Genomic DNA, 18,862 nt, shown 5'->3' with positions numbered 1-18,862 from the left:
TATCAATCAAAGTAATTACTATATTATTATTATCAATTTGTATTTTGTTGTTTTAAATTTATTTTTGAGTTATATTATTCAGATTGACTTTCACGGCTTCGGCAAACATTGCCATTCGTCCGGGGAACGGGCTAAGAATGCTGAGATGGGCCAAAAATACAAAGTTGATAGTAAGTGGTGTAGGTAGATTAAAGTGCATGTTCAGATATTATTGAGCGACCTGATAAAAATAAGCAAATGTACAGTCAGCAGTCATCCAAATATCGTAATATAATTTTGTTGCCATAGAGATAAGGATGTGGTCCGATATAGTGGCGAAATATTGAGAGACAAAAGCAGCTAAATTCAGTGGTGGCTCGGACACTTAGAGAGAATGGGAGAGGATCGTGCCGTGAAGAGAGCGCAGGTACTTGGGACAACAAAATGGGAGACGCCCGAGTGGACGTCCTAGGTACCGCTGAAACGACGTAGTTGCTCAAGACCTGCTCAACCTCGGCCATGGCGACTGGCGAGAGCTATCGCAAGACCGAGAGGACTAGACTACCTATGTTTGTATGAAAAGGCGATTTAAGGGCGGTGGTCGTCCATATTCGTCTTAAGGCGAAAATTAATCTAATGAACGTTTTTGCAACTAGGCTTATAAGAACAAATAATAATTTTATCTTGAAACAAGTTTTAAATAAATACGTGTAGATGAAAAAATACAATCTTGCCTTTTATCAAATCACATCATTTTTTGACAAATTTGCGAATTGAGTTATCCAAATAACGGCTACAAATAAGAAATCCCTATCACAGTTTTAAACCATGGCAGGGTTGAATACATAATAATGTCGGTATTTAACTAAACATAAGACGAACTCTTTATTTCATTTACGCGAGCGGAGCTGCGGGCCCGTCTAGTATAATATAGTAGGAAAAATCTAGTCTTGGTAAAAGGCGTTATGCGTTTTGGTTTTAGCTATTATCACTGCTCTAGAGTGGAGTTGTAAAACATCCAGAGGGACTCATTACCGTTCTTCAACTAGGTCGTCACGATAACAATTATCGCACTTCTGACGGTCTAAGGCGAGCAGTTATGAGAGCTAAAATGCTCAGTCTTGTCTTCCGCACATTTTAGCTCGTTAGCTGAAACTCCGTTTAGCCGCGTTTGAGTTCAATAGGGTTGTCACCTATCGGAGTTTCTAAAGTTAATTTGCTTTAGATTCGACTAATATAATTAATGGATTTTGGTTAGTCGCTCAAACAAAACGGTTCGATAGATTTGGAAGAAAGAAGTTTAATACATTAGTCATTTATTATGTTAGTTTTCCTCATCTATTGTTTTTTTTTACCTGTGTGTTTTGTACCTACGTACGTTGCGTAGTTATTAAGTGACATAATTAGAGTTTTATTACGGACCGTGGGGTCCGTGGGCCTTAAGAGGTTAAACTATGATTTTTCGGATTATTTGTAAGATTTGTAACTTAACTACCCGTGTTTTGGGGGAGGGGGGCATTTCGAAATCCTTCCTTCCGTATGGAAGCAGTCAATTGTTTATTTTATTATGTATGTAAAAGCAACGAAACTTTATGTACCCGTTTGCGTAGCCACCCTGGAAGCAAGTTGCAATTAGGTTAGTACGTCCGTAACAACCGTTCTCAAAGGTTTGCTGCAAACCTAGTTGCGGAGTTTTCGTGTCGCTGATATTGCCAACTTTGTAACTACACCCATTCAAAGGGATACACTTTTGTTACACAGCTTCATGATAACTTATTCGTGAGACTTGAGTTCGTAGCGTTTTAATGTTTACTTATAAGTTAAATAGTTATATCTTAAACAGACAAATCGGATTATTTTAGTTTAAGGGTAACATTCCATTTCTGACCGCATCTGCACTACTAGTACAAACGCGTCGGTTTTATTGTCAATTTCCATAGTAAAATGAATGGTAGTGCTGCTGTCGTTGGAAATGGACTGTCACCTTAATCAAAGCGAAACAACAACACTACGTCAGCCAAAATTTCGTATCTTTCGAGCTTTATAAAATGTTGTCCTGTATTTTTTGTCTCATCATAAAATATAATCATGCTTAAATTTGAGATTAAATGTTCTTAGTTTATATTTTTTATAGTGTTTAATATACATATATCAAGAATAAAATTATACGAGTATAACGACGAGTATTATATTATAAAAGTTATGGCAAGAAGCAAAATGAAGCATTCTCAAGTAAAACCTTTGAACCTTAGTAAATCCGAACATTCGAAACAAAATCCCCACAAATTAGTCAGCAATTAAGACATCACCGTTTGGGAGCAGGGTAAATCTCGTTTGTATAATTTGCAAAGCCGTTTGAATCGATAGGTATTTAAACCCCGACGATATATGAGCTTTTGTTTACTGAAGTACACCTGCGGCAATGGATTTGTTTGGATAAAATCCGCGCTATATATCTGCGATGCAATGGCATAACTAAAGCCGCGGCAGACTAAGCAGCAATGAATAATTCTTAGTTCAGAATACCTGTACATTTAATTACAAAGTCTTGTGTAATTATTCAGTTTTATAACAATTTTGTCGACGACCTTAGTTCTCCTGACGATCTCTTCATTATTAATTCGTTATCCAAGATAAACTGATAAACTCCGAGCAAAGCTCACTTCATTAAGGATGACTCACGTTCGACCGGGCCGTGTCCGGGCCGGAGCTTCCGGCGCATCGTTTTCTATGGAAAGCATCACGTGATCGCCTGTCATGTCATAGAAAAGTAAGCGCCGGAAGCTCCGGCCCGGACACGGCCCGGTGTATCCTTTACGCTTTGAGGCCTATTGTGAGCAACCACCCCTCAGTACCGTATGTAACCACTGGCAAAATACAATGGATGAAAAGCTTAGTCTTATGATGCTCCCATTTTTTGATCTCTTAAATGTGAAGCGTAGCTCAGCGAACACTAAGTATAAGTACAGAGAGCTTAATTCGGCAGCGAAGTAACCTGTTTCTTAAAGACTTCTTCGAGTATACCTCGGTACTATGCCCAGATACAAAGTATACAAACCCCCAACACCTCATTATTTGAAAGTCGCACACCAGAAGCCAGGTTTCCTTCACCAATGCAGGTACGGCAACGTTGCCAGAATCAGATATATCATAGTCTAATAAAACATGGTCTTCCATTCCCAGAGTGACACGGGGCTACGTCACAACAACATGGCCGCTATATATAGCGCTATCGCATATTATCATATAGCGCTGTCGCATGATGACGTAAGCCCGTGTCAGTTAGGTGACCTAGAAAAGACGGGAATGGAGTACCAGGCGGAGTATATTATTATACCATGAGATATATAAAACGCGGCCCTCCTAACCGGAGTAGTCAGTCGTCACCGTCGATTGAAACTGTAAGCACTTAAAGTGAATTTTTGTGGACAATTCGTGCAAAAGTTAGAATCCTTCTGGAGGTTTCACAATAATTCATATTCAGACTATTCGAGTCGAGGTCGAGAGCAAACAGTTCGTAACAGTTTTTATTTATATTACAAACTAAAGGGACCCACTGATTAAATGGGCCCCTTAAGTTAAGGAATATACCTACGAGAAGTAGTGCAAAAGAAATATGTAGACGTTTTAAATCTGTATGTGAAGTCTCAAACTTTACTGGGCCATTGTGTGCCACCTATAAATTTAGGCTGAATGGTAATACATTAAATTATTAAGTTTCCTTAACAAATCAGATTATAAAATGTCGGTTCATAAAAGTCTTTTTAACGTAGTTGCAACAATTTGTTATAATATAGCTAGGGCGAAAGTACTTGATATTTGACGACAGTGTAATAAAAAAACCTGTCAAAAAGCTGCTCGTAAAAACCATATTTGAAACAAAAACTTATTTGCAAGCCCGGTTTGTCTGTAAAACAACTATGTTGCTTTACCGGGTAAAACGACACGCTCTATAAAGTACCAAGCTGCACGTACGTTCCGGTTTGTCTACGACCGCCATCAAATATTAAAACTACGAGTTCCACTAATTACTTTTCCAACCTCGTATCGGGTAATACCCATTTGATACAAATGTAAACTTTATCTTACTTGAAATACGGCGCTTTCTCAATCAAAACCGTTTGCATCAGATATAGGCTTGGCGATAATAAAAACTATAGGTATACTTACCTACCTTTCATTCGCAGGTTTACAACTTTACGATGGTGCATATAAAAGGGAATAAGGACCTATAAGTTAAAAACCCCCGCAGGTAGTAGTAAGAGGAGCTCTGAAAATTTAAAAAGGTTGACAGGCTTTTGATAGGCCTTTTGTAATATTGGCGGCTCAATCTCAAAACTTACAACCTTACATGCATTCAAAGCATGTATTTAACAAACCACACGTACAAATATAGGTACCTAATATACAGATTTGTTTGTGTTAAAACTGTTTTTTTGTAAGCCAGGCTTATTTATTTGCGTTAATATACAAAACATTAGGCTATATACACGGTGGCTAAAAAATAACTGCATTCTCGTTGCCACGGAGGTTTTGGGATTATACTGAGCAACTTTTACTATGAGACCAACCCCGAAATCGCGAAAAAAAAATCAAAATGTATGAAACAGTCAAATTTTTTTACGCGTATTGGAGTGTGCCCCATTGTAAAAGTGCTCAGTATAATCCCAAAACCTCCCTGGCAACGGGAATGTAGTTATTTTTTTGCCACCCTCTATAATAAAGCCTAATAAGGCAACTAACTTTTTGTTCCTTGAATTAGCAGGGTAAACGCCATCCGCTCATCTACAAATTTATTTCATAATTACTTAATTACCCATTAACGTCTTACTAAATACGACCTATTAATATTTGACAAATTTCTTGCCCTGCAAACTGCATACATCAATCTTACTGGCACCGTGCTAGAACTAGAACCTACGTGGAAAAGCAGCCTAAGCCTAAGATCGTAAAGTTCGTGAGACGAAGTAAAGTTTGTCTGTTCCGTTCCAAGATTAGTCCATAAGGTTATGACGTTATGATTAAGCCTTTGTTCAAGTTGTCAAATCGGGCATCAGTAAGTGGTCAGGGTAGTAGGTAAACAGTTATTTTTGGTAATTAGTTATTCAGCACTTATTTATTATACGTCGTCGTACGTCTTCATTTGTGTATAATCTATTGTTTCTAATCTAATACCGAATAGATACAAAACTTCTGAAGTTAATTCTCTCTTTGATTACATGATTACACATCAGTTTACAAATAAAATAAGTATTATCTTCTTCTTATGGTACTATGGCTATAGGATGTGTCCTATCAGATGTCACTGATCATCATGCGAAAGTTTATCTACTCTTTATAAATATTATAAAAATAGAACGAAACTAAATATGTAGTTAGATATTTGTACTGACCGCGAGTACCTAATTTTTGAATGATTTTAACTAAAAATTAACCGGTTCAAACAAACGTAACTGTGAAAATCATTAAAATACTTATGACTTCAAAATGAAAAATTATTATACTTTCTTGCAGTAAGTATCTTTTTCTTTCAAAGCCTTAAACTTAAGAGATATTTCTAGCGAGGCTTACGAATGACTAATGAATGAGAAAGAAATGGCGGGATCAAGGGGCGAGCGGAAAACTCATTGAAACGAGAATGCACTTTTTATTGTTATAAATCTGTGAGCTTGTGTTTTCCAACTTTGAAGCGTTCTTACTGATGGCGTATACTTCTCGTAATCAGAAAAAATGGTAACTTATCTATTGAATAGGTTACAATAGCATTTCGTGATATCGTCCATGTTTACGTAATATGTCTCTTCACAAAATTTACTAGGTAAGTAATGTTAAAAACGGTAAATTATGTATTGCAGGAGGGTATCATAATTAATTTAAATTATCTCTGCAATTAAATCACGCTATCAATTCGATAGACGTAGAGATAACTAGGAAACACCTAATTAAGACAACGGAAATTTAATAGGTCCTTATTTCATTATAATTATTAACTATACTATAACATCTACCCAAGTACAATCAACAACAGAGCTATGAATACAGGCAAAGTGCCAAAAATATGTATACACGACCTTAATGTACAGGCAATAAAGTACTGTATACATATTTTTGACACTTTGCCTGTGTTCATAGCTCTGTTGTTGACTGTACCTACCTACTTAAGTAAGTACCTACCTACTTAAGTAAGTACATATGTCACACGATAAATAGATAATATTTCGAATTACCTATTTTTTATTTTAATTATAATGCGCTTTATGTAAGAGAAACGAAGCGTGGGACGACCTCAGCAGCGCTGGGAGGACGAAATAAAAACGGTAGCAGGAAACAACTGGCTTAAAGTGGCACACAACAGAGATAAGTGGAAGAAATTGGAGGAGACCTATACCCTGCCAAAGGGATCCCAATAAATAAATAAAAAAAAAAAAAAACTAAACAGAGAGAGGACAAAAAAAAACTATTAGATTTAAATACATATATATATATGTCGGAACCTGACACCAGAAAGACGTATTGCAGCGTTATAGTTCATTATTTTAGACGCCTGTATAAAATCGATTAGCAATGTTGAGCTACGTATTATTTGGTTGTAACAAAATAAATGAAGTTGTGTAGTAACTCCGTCTATTGGAGCATTGTTGAAATAAAGTTGCGTAGATAGTAACGCCATCTATTGGCGTGTTGTTGAACTAAGATGACAGGTAGAAGGCTTTGGAACGTCGAGAGGTTTCTCTCGAGTGAGCGTAGGCACGAGTTGGCATTTTTGTCGGTATGTTGGTAGACTGGTCGAGCAGGTTTGCCAACTTGACTGAGGCGGGAGCGGAGAGGCTCCGCCGCTGGTAGTTCTTCTTGATCGGACCGCGCTAGAGATCGGACGTACTCGTTAGCCAACCTCGTGCCTAACTCGCTACGTTCCTGAAGGCTTATACCTAAAGGATTATTCTGATAGCTTATAAAATCCCGCGTTCTTTAACCATTTAGCTAAGTGTTTTATTTCAAGTGTTATTTTGATTTCTTATGTTTCATTAGAAGCTTACTTTTGTGAAATAAAGAAATGATGTGTTATGTGTTGTTTTAACTTGTTTTGAAAAGATTTGTCCCTCTGAGTTTGTTGCCGGTCCCATATAGGGCTAAATCTTCTCATGTTAGAGGCGTAGGGTTGGAGCCGGCCTAGTTTGACTTGAATAAAGATTTAAACTGTTTCTTTTTACTTTCATATCGCTCCCTTGAGTTAAACATAGCAATTAGTTCTTTTAAACATTTAGTACTGAAGTATAGTAGGCACTAGTATGGTTAACGAGTCCTAAGGTTTATTTCATGCACTGGTAGCATGGTAGCATACTGGTTTAGCTGTGAAGTAATACATTATCGTACTACCCCACGCGCCCACCGCCTTTTAGGACCATCGGTATTCGACATCAGCAAGTGGGATCGATGCAGAGTTTCATGTATTGCTTACACAGCCACCTGGGAGCGTGGTGTATTTCTGGTGACCTACATTCCATAATCTGGACACGTGGTAATGGTAAGCTCACGTGTCTAACCTTGATTGAAAGGTGAGTGTAATTCATTGTTATTTGGTGAGAATTATTGTGAAATTGTGAATTATGATTGAGGCAGTCTAGCATAACGGTTGTGACGTGACGTCATCTCTGGGATCGTTAAGTTTCTTTGTAATTAATTTTTTTTTTGTAATCCATTTAAATCGAAGCGATCTTGAGTTATTTTGATTTGAAATCCATACTGTTAATTAAAACCGAGTATTAGCTATTACAACGTGATATTATTTCATCGCTTACTTGTGAATTTACCCTCAATAATTGATTTTTCATGAAAATACAATTCATTTTTATAATCCATTTAAATCTAAGTGATCTTGAATTATTTTGATGTGAAATCCATGTTGTTAATTACAACCAAATATCGGCTATCACGACGTGATATTATTTCATCGCTCACTTGTGCATCTACCCTCAAAAAATATTTTTTTTCATGAAAATACAATGCACCGTTAGAAATTGATCCTGCTGATTTGCCAATGCTATGCGTTTAGTAATTAGTAAAATTGCTACAAATTATTGCCCGTAATGCCGTGATAGATCACAAATCGTGCATACTATGAAAGCATGAGCTACGCATATGAAAATTAATGTTACAGTGTGCTGCAACCTAAGCAGGGACAACTTACAGACGCCATCACACCTGTAACACAGAAGCAGCTGTGCAGTATCGTCTGTTCTGGAGATTTGGAAATAAAAGGACAGGTTTCGTTCCAATTGTTTATTAGTGAATTTTATTTTCAGTGTAATGGCGAAGCATAACAGTCTAACGTAACTAATTAGCTGTCACTTTTCGTATTGGCCCATTTTACCGTGTTACCTATTTTTGGAACACATGTTTGTTTGTTCATAGAATGAAATAAAACGCACTCGTTGAAGTTTAAATTTTATTCTGAGATTTTTGAAGTCCCGTATACATTGGAAACATGTTTTTTTTTGTCTGCTACATTGCATTTAATAAACCTTTGAGTTTAGCCTGCATACATGATAAATGATAAACCTGATGCCGTGCTAATGATGATTTCAGTAACAGCCAGCTATGTTAAACTACATCGTGCATCTCGCCATCTGCCGCAGCAACGGCAACTGCAAGGCGGAAAGCATCAGCCTTCGTGCTTGGGTTGGACTTCACCACCACCTTTGACTGGGACGCGTGCATCATGCTTTATTAATCTGGTGAGCAGTTCCCATTTTGTTGGGATTATTTTGAGAGGATTTACTTCTGCATAGAAGTTTTGAGCGAGTTTCTGTTGTTAAAGCTAAAGTAGAAAGCTGAGTTTCTGTTGTTAAAGCTAAAGTAGAAAGCTATCTTTAGTGATTTTGATCAGTGATGTTCAGTTTCAGTTGATCAGTTGACGCTGATAGTACCAATGGTTCTGAGTAACATGATTTAAAGAACCGTTTTTATTTTCTTTTTGGAATTCACTCTTAACATTGTTTTTGCTTTCGATGGACTGAAAGCTTGTACTTTCGAAGGACTGAAAGTACGCCCGATGGACTGGGCAATACTGTCATGCTTTCGATGGACTGAAGGCAAGCCCGATGGACTGGGCACTACTGTTTTGCTTTCGATGGACTGAAGGCAAGCCCGATGGACTGGGCACTACTGTTTTGCTTTCGATGGACTGAAGGCAAGCCCGATGGACTGGGCACTACTGTTTTGCTTTCGATGGACTGAAGGCACGCCCGATGGACTGGGCACTAATGTTTTGCTTTAAATGGACTGGGTATTGTTTAGTGACCGCATCAGAAGTGCCGGAGCATGTAAGAGGTGCACGTGGTCTGCTTTTTATGTGCAGAATGCTCTTTGCAAGGAGTAGCACTTACGCGGCTGAGATAGTTACTTCTGACGAGGGTCTGGTATCTGCCGAAGGACTGGCAATGCACCGAAGGACTGGTGTTGTTTTGTTAAAAATGAATTCCCGTTGATGTACTGTGTTCATATGAGTAAAATTGGCATTATTAAGTCAGAGTGCTATTTATTTTAAGATGTCCTACAATGATTATTATCACATTTGACCAAAATATTTTTTTTAATGCCAGATAATTTCCCCGTAAATTGATATTGATGACAATGGTAGTGATACTGTCGAGCAATGAATTAGAGCTGTTGTGATTTGTGTTTTTGATGTTTGAGATTGTTCTGTTTTCACATAAATTTGAGAGTATCCGCCAGATGGAGGCGATGATTATTGGAGTGTATCCGCTAGATAGCGGCGATGATTACTGATTATTTTTATTAAGTCGTTGCTCGATGGACTATTTTTGACTAGAGAAATGAGGATTGATAAATGACTTTCAACTATTTTTTTGGTTTGATTGATAATAAAGTTTGATTTTAATAGTAATTTGAGAGAGACCCAAATTGTGGGTCAGGAATGACCGAGCGATGAGATACTGTGCTGAGTATTTTGTTACAGAATCAAATGCATACACCCACACACGAGGACGTGTGTAGCGCAGGACGGCCGTGTCGGAACCTGACACCAGAAAGACGTATTGCAGCGTTATAGTTCATTATTTTAGACGCCTGTATAAAATCGATTAGCAATGTTGAGCTACGTATTATTTGGTTGTAACAAAATAAATGAAGTTGTGTAGTAACTCCGTCTATTGGAGCATTGTTGAAATAAAGTTGCGTAGATAGTAACGCCATCTATTGGCGTGTTGTTGAACTAAGATGACAGGTAGAAGGCTTTGGAACGTCGAGAGGTTTCTCTCGAGTGAGCGTAGGCACGAGTTGGCGTTTTTGTCGGTATGTTGGTAGACTGGTCGAGCAGGTTTGCCAACTTGACTGAGGCGGGAGCGGAGAGGCTCCGCCGCTGGTAGTTCTTCTTGATCGGACCGCGCTAGAGATCGGACGTACTCGTTAGCCAACCTCGTGCCTAACTCGCTACGTTCCTGAAGGCTTATACCTAAAGGATTATTCTGATAGCTTATAAAATCCCGCGTTCTTTAACCATTTAGCTAAGTGTTTTATTTCAAGTGTTATTTTGATTTCTTATGTTTCATTAGAAGCTTACTTTTGTGAAATAAAGAAATGATGTGTTATGTGTTGTTTTAACTTGTTTTGAAAAGATTTGTCCCTCTGAGTTTGTTGCCGGTCCCATATAGGGCTAAATCTTCTCATGTTAGAGGCGTAGGGTTGGAGCCGGTCTAGTTTGACTTGAATAAAGATTTAAACTGTTTCTTTTTACTTTCATATCGCTCCCTTGAGTTAAACATAGCAATTAGTTCTTTTAAACATTTAGTACTGAAGTATAGTAGGCACTAGTATGGTTAACGAGTCCTAAGGTTTATTTCATGCACTGGTAGCATGGTAGCATACTGGTTTAGCTGTGAAGTAATACATTATCGTACTACCCCACGCGCCCACCGCCTTTTAGGACCATTTTCTTTATTAGTTAGTCTCTAATGAAACAAATTTATAAATTATTAGTACTGTTACGGGAAATAAAAGGTTTTTTTATTTTTTTTATGTAAGATAGGTATATGTAGATCTTTCACGCTACATGGTAGCCAATAGACAATACCTAGTTATTGTATCAAAGTTGGAACTGGAGTATATTTAGTATTCGTGCGCTGGACAGTGGACACTGGACACTGGACAGTCTATTTCCATTGTGTCTCCCTAACACCTATTTCTGGAACGATACTAATTAGAATCCGGGTAAGTAGTTCTCCTTACGCTTGACTCGATTCGCGTGGTATTTAGTTATGCTAGTCGCGCTAATGGCGGATCCGACCTACTTTATTGACAGAAGGGTATGTAAGTATTTTATATTATACCTATATATTTAGGTACTTATAGCTGCATCAAGTTTCTGTAAATACATTTACTATGCTTATAAATATACAATTATACAATAATTACTTGTCAGATTTGTATTATTTTTTTAGAATTATTTTGTTTTTCTAGAAAACAGATGCACCTCAAACATTTTTCTATCAATTCAACCGCTTAAAGGGCTTATGCCTAAGCGAACATGTTGATCTACCTGTCAGAACAAGCAATTTAAAATTCAGGCTGAACGAGAATTACTAGCCTTTGCTACAGCGTTACTGCCTCGAACATTCCACTAGTTTCAAAGAGAATTTTGGGCGTGTAGTTTTTTCTGTAGGCACGAGAAATTCGTGGCGTTTTTGAACGGTAAATTACTTAGGATTCACGTTTGGTCCCCGGCCTCCGGTCACTGGGCGGTAACGCTATAGTACCTACAGTAAGCATCAATAGTTGCGAATGAAACACTCTAAAAAATGAAGACCAACTAAGAGCAGTTTCTTCTTAGTTGACGTTAAGTTAATTACAACAATTACGATCTTATATAAATCAATGAAAGCTGATTACTTAAAACAATAAGTGTATCTGTGATTGAACTAATAAAGTAGGTATTGTTTAATCCTAACAATTGTATAGCTTGCATCTATTATTAACTTGTTGACATAATTATGTAACGTAGGTTGATTCAATAAATATCAAGCTTAGTTGATCTTACTAGGGTCAATTAGTTAGCATAATTCTTTTTCATGTATATATTGAACAAGATCTTAGTTGGCTCAGTTACATAGCAATAGTAAGATCAATCAGAATTACCTTATTTGAAATGTCGAAGTCCTTGTTAGGCTCGTATGGAATCAAGATGCTTGATTACGACTATCAAAATATTGATAGGGCCAACCAAATTTTTTTTAGAGTGAACAACGCTTCAAAAGTACAAATTGTTTTCCAAATAAAGATATAACGTTACAGTTCGCGATTTACTTAAAGCATAGAGAAAAAAATACATACAGTGCTCACTCCATACTTCAGTTTTAGAACCATAAAGGCTATTATTTTCGTAGTCGACATCTAGCATCGAGTAGCGGAATTATCAATACTGCTACTTGACAATAGATGTAGTACCGACCGAAAAGTTTAATGCTCAACAATTTTCATCTAATATTATACCCGGATGAACCGGAAATCTATTTTCAACGACTTCTGCTTTTAATATTAGTTGTAAAACGTTGATCAATACAATTTTCGTGAGTCGTGATACTAGAGAATTCTAGTATTGAGTAGCAGTACTGATAATTCCGCTACTCGATGCTGGATGTCGACTGCGAAAATAGTAGTTTTGCTACCTAAACTGATGTATGGAGTGAGCACTTTTCTTTTCTATATATATTCTTACTATATTTCTCTATGGTTAATAAGTTTCTACCACAGTCTAATTGCTCCATTTACAGTGACTTATATCGTTTTGTTAAGCTATTAGAAAATGTTTAAGGTATAGTAGGCTCAGAGTTTTTGAAAAAACGTAGCGTTTTTTTAGATCACATTATGCGGTTGCCAAAAATTTAAATAGCAATCTTGAGCCTTTCTCTAGGGACTTCAGCGATTCGAATACCGAGTTTTTGACTTTCGAACATATTAGGTCTAAAACGCACTTTAAAAAATAATATAAATCTTGCACATAAACTTAAATACGAAAATTATTTCTAAAAATGAGCAATATTATGCTTGTGGGAACTCAGCGATTACTTTTATTATTATTAAAAAACACAAAAAATTCAAATTCTAAAACATGATATCGCGGTCCCGAGCTCGCACAGTCGCACGTCGCACATCTATCTCGCACGCTTATACTCAGTGAGAGTAGAACACAAACCTACTGGGCCTTAATACTTATAACGCGTAGTCTGATCCATTACTAATAATGCCAACTGTACAGAATTCGTTTTGTTGTCTATGTGCACACGACGTGTCTGTATACGAATTAATGTTTAGGGTATAGGGCAGCCATTAGCCATATATTTGAAATAAATATTTTGGCTTAACCATGGCAACAAATTACCAGAAAATGTAGTCGTTAGAATTGTTAGACCTAATAAACAACCACCTACTTTTAAAGATCGTAGAGCTGGCAGCTTCCTCGCACCAAGAATAAACTAAGTATTGCGATACAGCGAGGAAATGCTGCGAGCATCTACGGCACCATTCCGCAGGGGGATAGTTTGTAATTATTTATTTTTAGATTAGTTATATTTATTTTTAGATTTAGTTTTTAAGTTTTGTATGTTAGTTATTTAATTATGTTTTAGGTATGACTTATGGTATTATTTTGTTTCTTTTAAAGATTAGATTATAAATTTTATAGGTAATGTACCTTGTCGATAAAGGTACGTGGGAAACAAACTACAATAACAACAATTGAAATTAAATTTACAATTTACATTTGCTAAATACATCGGCATTTTATATCATCGTACCTATTGCTAATTGAACGGAGATGTGGTCAATTCAATCTTAAGAAATAATCATATATATGAAAAACAATTACTTACTGATTCTGCGCCCCGGTGTGAAAACACCAACTAATTGATATGAAAATGCGAATGTAAAATCAAACAAGATCAATCAACTAGTCACGTGTAGTTATCATAGTGATAGATTCTGTAAATGACGAGCCAAAAGTATAGCGCCGATGATACTATCTGTTGTTGGCATAAACTTTACAGATTAACATAAGTCTGCACAATAACATCATGCAGTAGCATGAACTCAAAGACAAAGTCAATTTAGAAGTCAATGCCTCCCAGGCGTATTGTTGTCTGTTTCTATTCATATCACCCTGTTAGCCACGTCGCGCACATACGCTTAGATTCGCGCCAGTGAGTTTTCTGGCGACAACTTATGGAAACAAAATATCAGCCCAATTCGAATAATGCTTATAAGATGTCACAGCGATACGGTACCGATCTGTCAGTGTCAAAAGTGACGTTTTGAGTTGAAGAAATGTCACTTTTGACACTGACAGATCGGTATCGTGTCGCTATGACACCTTATAAGCATTGGTCGAATTGGGCCGTACGAACTCGCGGACATATTGAAATTAAGTAAATTAAGTTGAATATGAAGATTGCCAGTGCGTGTAAAGGGGCCCACTGATTAAAAGTCCGCCGGACGGTATCGGCCCGTCAGTTGTTCGGAACTGTCAAAATTTTGTTCTAACTTACAGGCCGATACCGTCCGGCGGACTGTTAATCAATGACACATAAGTATCGAAGTTTACGCACCTATTTGCAGTATAGCAAAATAGAGCAGTGACACGTTATGCTTTCTTAAAAAAGTTATCTAACTTTATTTCAGACTTTAAAATGTCAACTACGGAATTCCCTTTGGGAACGTTCGGGTGGACGTCTATCAATCTTCATGCAGGCAGTTTCCATTCGGTGACTCGAAGTCTCGAACCTACTTTACCCTCGATGTTGCCACTGTAATATTCTATTGCATTCCCGGAAAAATCCTGCTCAATTTCAAGAACTCCCGGCACATTTCGAATACCTATCTCCGAAATCAAATTTAAGTCGTCCTATACCGAGTGCCGACCCACGTTGGCTAATATGAGAATATTTCACGTCCGGAATTCTATTTTGAAATAAAATATGCTTTTAGTTATTGCCAACATCGGAAAGGAAACCTTAGTGAATAAACACTTTGGAATTTTAGAGTCATAAGGTTGCATTCAGATTTCGACTGCGTTAGCTAGCGTTACTGCTGCAACGTTGCATCTACGAAAAATGGGCGATGTCACTATCAATCTCTTTCCAATCGCAATCCGAATATAACCTTTACATTGTCATCATAATATTGACATTTAAAGCCTGAGTTATTAATGGTATAGAGTCAGACCGAGAAAAATCTGCAGCAATTTTGATAGCCCACGCAGTGCAAGTGTAATTTTAAACGTCAAACTTCTATGAGATTATGACGTGTAAATAACACTTGCACTGCGTGGGCTACCAAATCGCTGCATACTTTTCTTGGTCTAACTCTAGAAAGTTTCGCGCAGCGCAGGTGAAAAAGGGTATAAGTTTTATATAACACATACCTGTTTCACTAGAGCCACACTATTATTTTATTATTCAAATGGTTTAAGAATACGTAAAGGTACGTTTACATGCTTCATAATTATGATTTAATGATTTTTAGGATCTAAAGATAATAGGGAATATTACGCAAAACTCTGCGTAGGGGGCGCCACTACCACTATCCATCAATTTCGTTATCTAACCTCTCTATCACTCTTGCATATTCGAGCGTGCCTGATCGGTGCGTGCGATTCAAATGTTAAGAGGAAAGGGGACGGTCGCTTCACCATACAAACGGGGACTACCCCATTTTCCTCTCTGGATATTGTGATTATGAAAAATATTTCTAATTTGATGTATATTAACCATAGCTATGCCCCTACGTTTGACTTTATCGATTTTTTGATTATTGTAAAAATTAGGAGGAGGAATTTATAATAATTAAAAAATCGAAATCAAACGTAGGGGCATATGCGGTTGGTAGATATGCATAAAACGGTGTCAAAATATTTCCATGTTAATATCCAGAGAGGAAAATGAGGACCGCGTTTGTATGAAAAGGTGATTTCGCGCGGGTCTTAAATGATAGTCGTTGACGTAATCGGTTTTATCAAGCAATAGTCAACAGTAAAAAATTGGATCCGCTGGCGTAGTTAATGTGCCCTGCAGTCGTCGTCTTAATCCAGGGTCGCGCCGGCAGGCTCGGTAAATACTAATCTTTGCCAAAGCTATTTGCCCAAAGAATAAATAAAAACAGAACGATAAAAAAATATTTTCTTATATGAAATTGGCTGTAGATTTAGTTTGATTGCGATTGAAAAATATTCTAAGCAAAGATGTTGAAAAATATTTTACTAACGTAAAAAATAAGATAGCAAATAAGAAAAAGACTGTATTTTAAACACGGGTACATTTTTCTTTCAATCTATGCAGCTAGGCAGGACAATGATAATTATTATTCTTACACAATTTACAAAGCGCTTAATTCAGATATGTGTTCCCTTTATTTTTTTTTACTTTTGTTTTTAACTTTAAACTATGGATTTTGAACATTGGACGGAGTAAATGTCAGCTGTCAGCGTACCCGTTAAGCTTTTGCGTACCTACGAAATATAAGTCCTCGGGGCCGATTTTTGAATTTCGATCGCTCGAAAATGGAGGTGTTTTCGTTACTCGAAAATCGGTGGAAAACGGCGAAATGCAAATTTTTGAAATACGAACTATCGAAAATTGAAATCGAGTGGTATTGACCACTCGATTTCAATTCTATTAGTAGAATTCAAACGCCTAGGAGTGGAGATATTCTTTAACGAACTACACGAAATCGAGTGGTCGAAACTCAAAAATCGGCCCTCTTGTCGTATCCTCATGGCTGAGGGACGTGACGCATGTGGACACTTTTCACCAGTGCTCTCCAAGCCGCTCTGTCTTGGGCCCAGTGCATGCTAGCCTGCAATGTGGCGTTTGTCTCTGACGTTATTCTGGCCGCCCAGCGCATGGCCATACGTCCACCCCTACGCTTCCTTGCCAATATAAGTAAAAAATAAGAAGCACCCTATATTTTCTAGCAATGTCAACACTGAAAATATTAAATAACATTTATTACCAGCATGGGCTGCATGCTTTCTATGAATTTGACAGTAATTAACAAAAACAATAATGAATGAGTGTGATTTTTAATGTTCCGTACAAAACTTTGTTCACGGAACACTTATTGTGATACACATTAAATATTTATCACAATCAGGCCAATTCGAACGGCACATCTGAATTGGCCTGAGCCAATCTCATATTTCTGACCTAAACATTAACGGGTTTGAGTAAATGAATGAATGGGTTTGTGGGGTTGAGTAGTTAATATACCTACATAGTTACTGTATTGTGGGCTCTCCTGTCTTGGTTACTTACTCTCTGCGCGTAAGAAATGGGGACTCCATACAGACTTATTTCCGTGGCCACTCGTTTGGAATAAATAAACAACCGGAGGCTTCAATATAGACGGAGCTTGATTTTTCCTTATTGGGCTCGCCACGTTAACCGATATTTCGATTGCGAATATATTTCCTTGTTTCAATATTAGTGCAAGCTGATTATTGCTAACTCATAGAGTGAGAGTTGTCAATAGAAAAAATCGATTATATTAATGGATTATTTATAAATGGCAGAATATTTAACCCCAGTAGAGATGAGGAAAAAGAAGACGGCGAGACGACACACTGGCGTGACGTGAAAATATGACAAGTGAGGCAATGCGCATTGCGCAGCAGTAGGACACTACCCTTATCTTCCTAAAGGTAACATTCTATTTCTGACCGCAGCTGCACTACTGCCAGGCGTGGCTCACTCCGCGATTTCGTCGTTTTGCTACAGGTAGCTAAAAATACATCCGTTCCGCCCCAATTTTGGGGAAAGCCATAAGCCGCGCGTGGCGCTGTCGCCACCTAGCGGCCATATCTATCGGATCGTAACAGACTCGTTTTGTTAGAGAGTGAGTCTTCTGTACCTAGTACTATTATTTATTCTGTGCTACTGCTCCGACACGTCGATGTTATTGTCAATTTCCATAGTAAAATGAATGACAAGACAATGAACGACAGTAACGTCGTAACAGTAGTGCAGCTGTCGTTGGAAATGGACTGTCAAGTTATCCACTTTAATTACTTATGTTTAATAAGAGTTGTATGTTATTACCTGATTTAAAACTTTCAAACAAATAACTGTTCGATTTATTCACTTCCGGCGCCATAAATCACCCTCTCGGGATTAATTCGTTCATCATAATACTGTTGTCGATATTTCCGTTCCATCTATCTATACATACGAGTATAATAAAGATGAAGACGGTCGAAAGTCTGTACATGGAAGATATTTGAAAAAAAGTTGGCTGGGGATACTTAGAATCGATAACAGAACACGTTCCAAAAGTTTTTAGAATTTTTCTCTGTTTGTCTGTTTATCTGTTTGTCTGTTTATTTGAACGCGCATCACGTGAAAACGGCTGAACGGATTTTGATGAAAACTTTACTAATCTGTCGAGAAAATCCCTGGCCAGGTTAAAGGCTATTTAAATTCAACCCCTAAAAGGGGGGGTAGCCACAACACTCGATTGACTTAAGTTTGCCCCTGAATCTTATGGCGCTACTTAGGAAGGAGGGGCAAACTTTTTTCAAATATGTGCTACCACTATTGAGTACCCTGGTAAACTAACAGATGGCGCTGAATTTAATACGTTGTGACATGAATAAGCCACCGAGGAAAGATTTTGCCAAATAACTCTAAGCAAAGACATATGTAACTTCGTATAAGACGAATAAAGTCTAAGGAAAAAACGTGCCTCGGAATTCAAGTATAAAGTCATTCTCGAATAGATGCCGCACACACCTTTAGCCTATCCTCGGCTAGATGGCGTGACGACACCGTTTCATATTTAACAATTTTAACACATAGATATCAGTGAATGAACATGGATC

The sequence above is a fragment of the Cydia splendana genome, chromosome 6, assembly GCF_910591565.1.
Source record: "Cydia splendana chromosome 6, ilCydSple1.2, whole genome shotgun sequence".
Taxonomy (NCBI): domain Eukaryota; kingdom Metazoa; phylum Arthropoda; class Insecta; order Lepidoptera; family Tortricidae; genus Cydia; species Cydia splendana.
The sequence above is the reverse complement of the archived record's forward strand: the minus strand, read 5'-3'. Positions refer to the sequence as shown.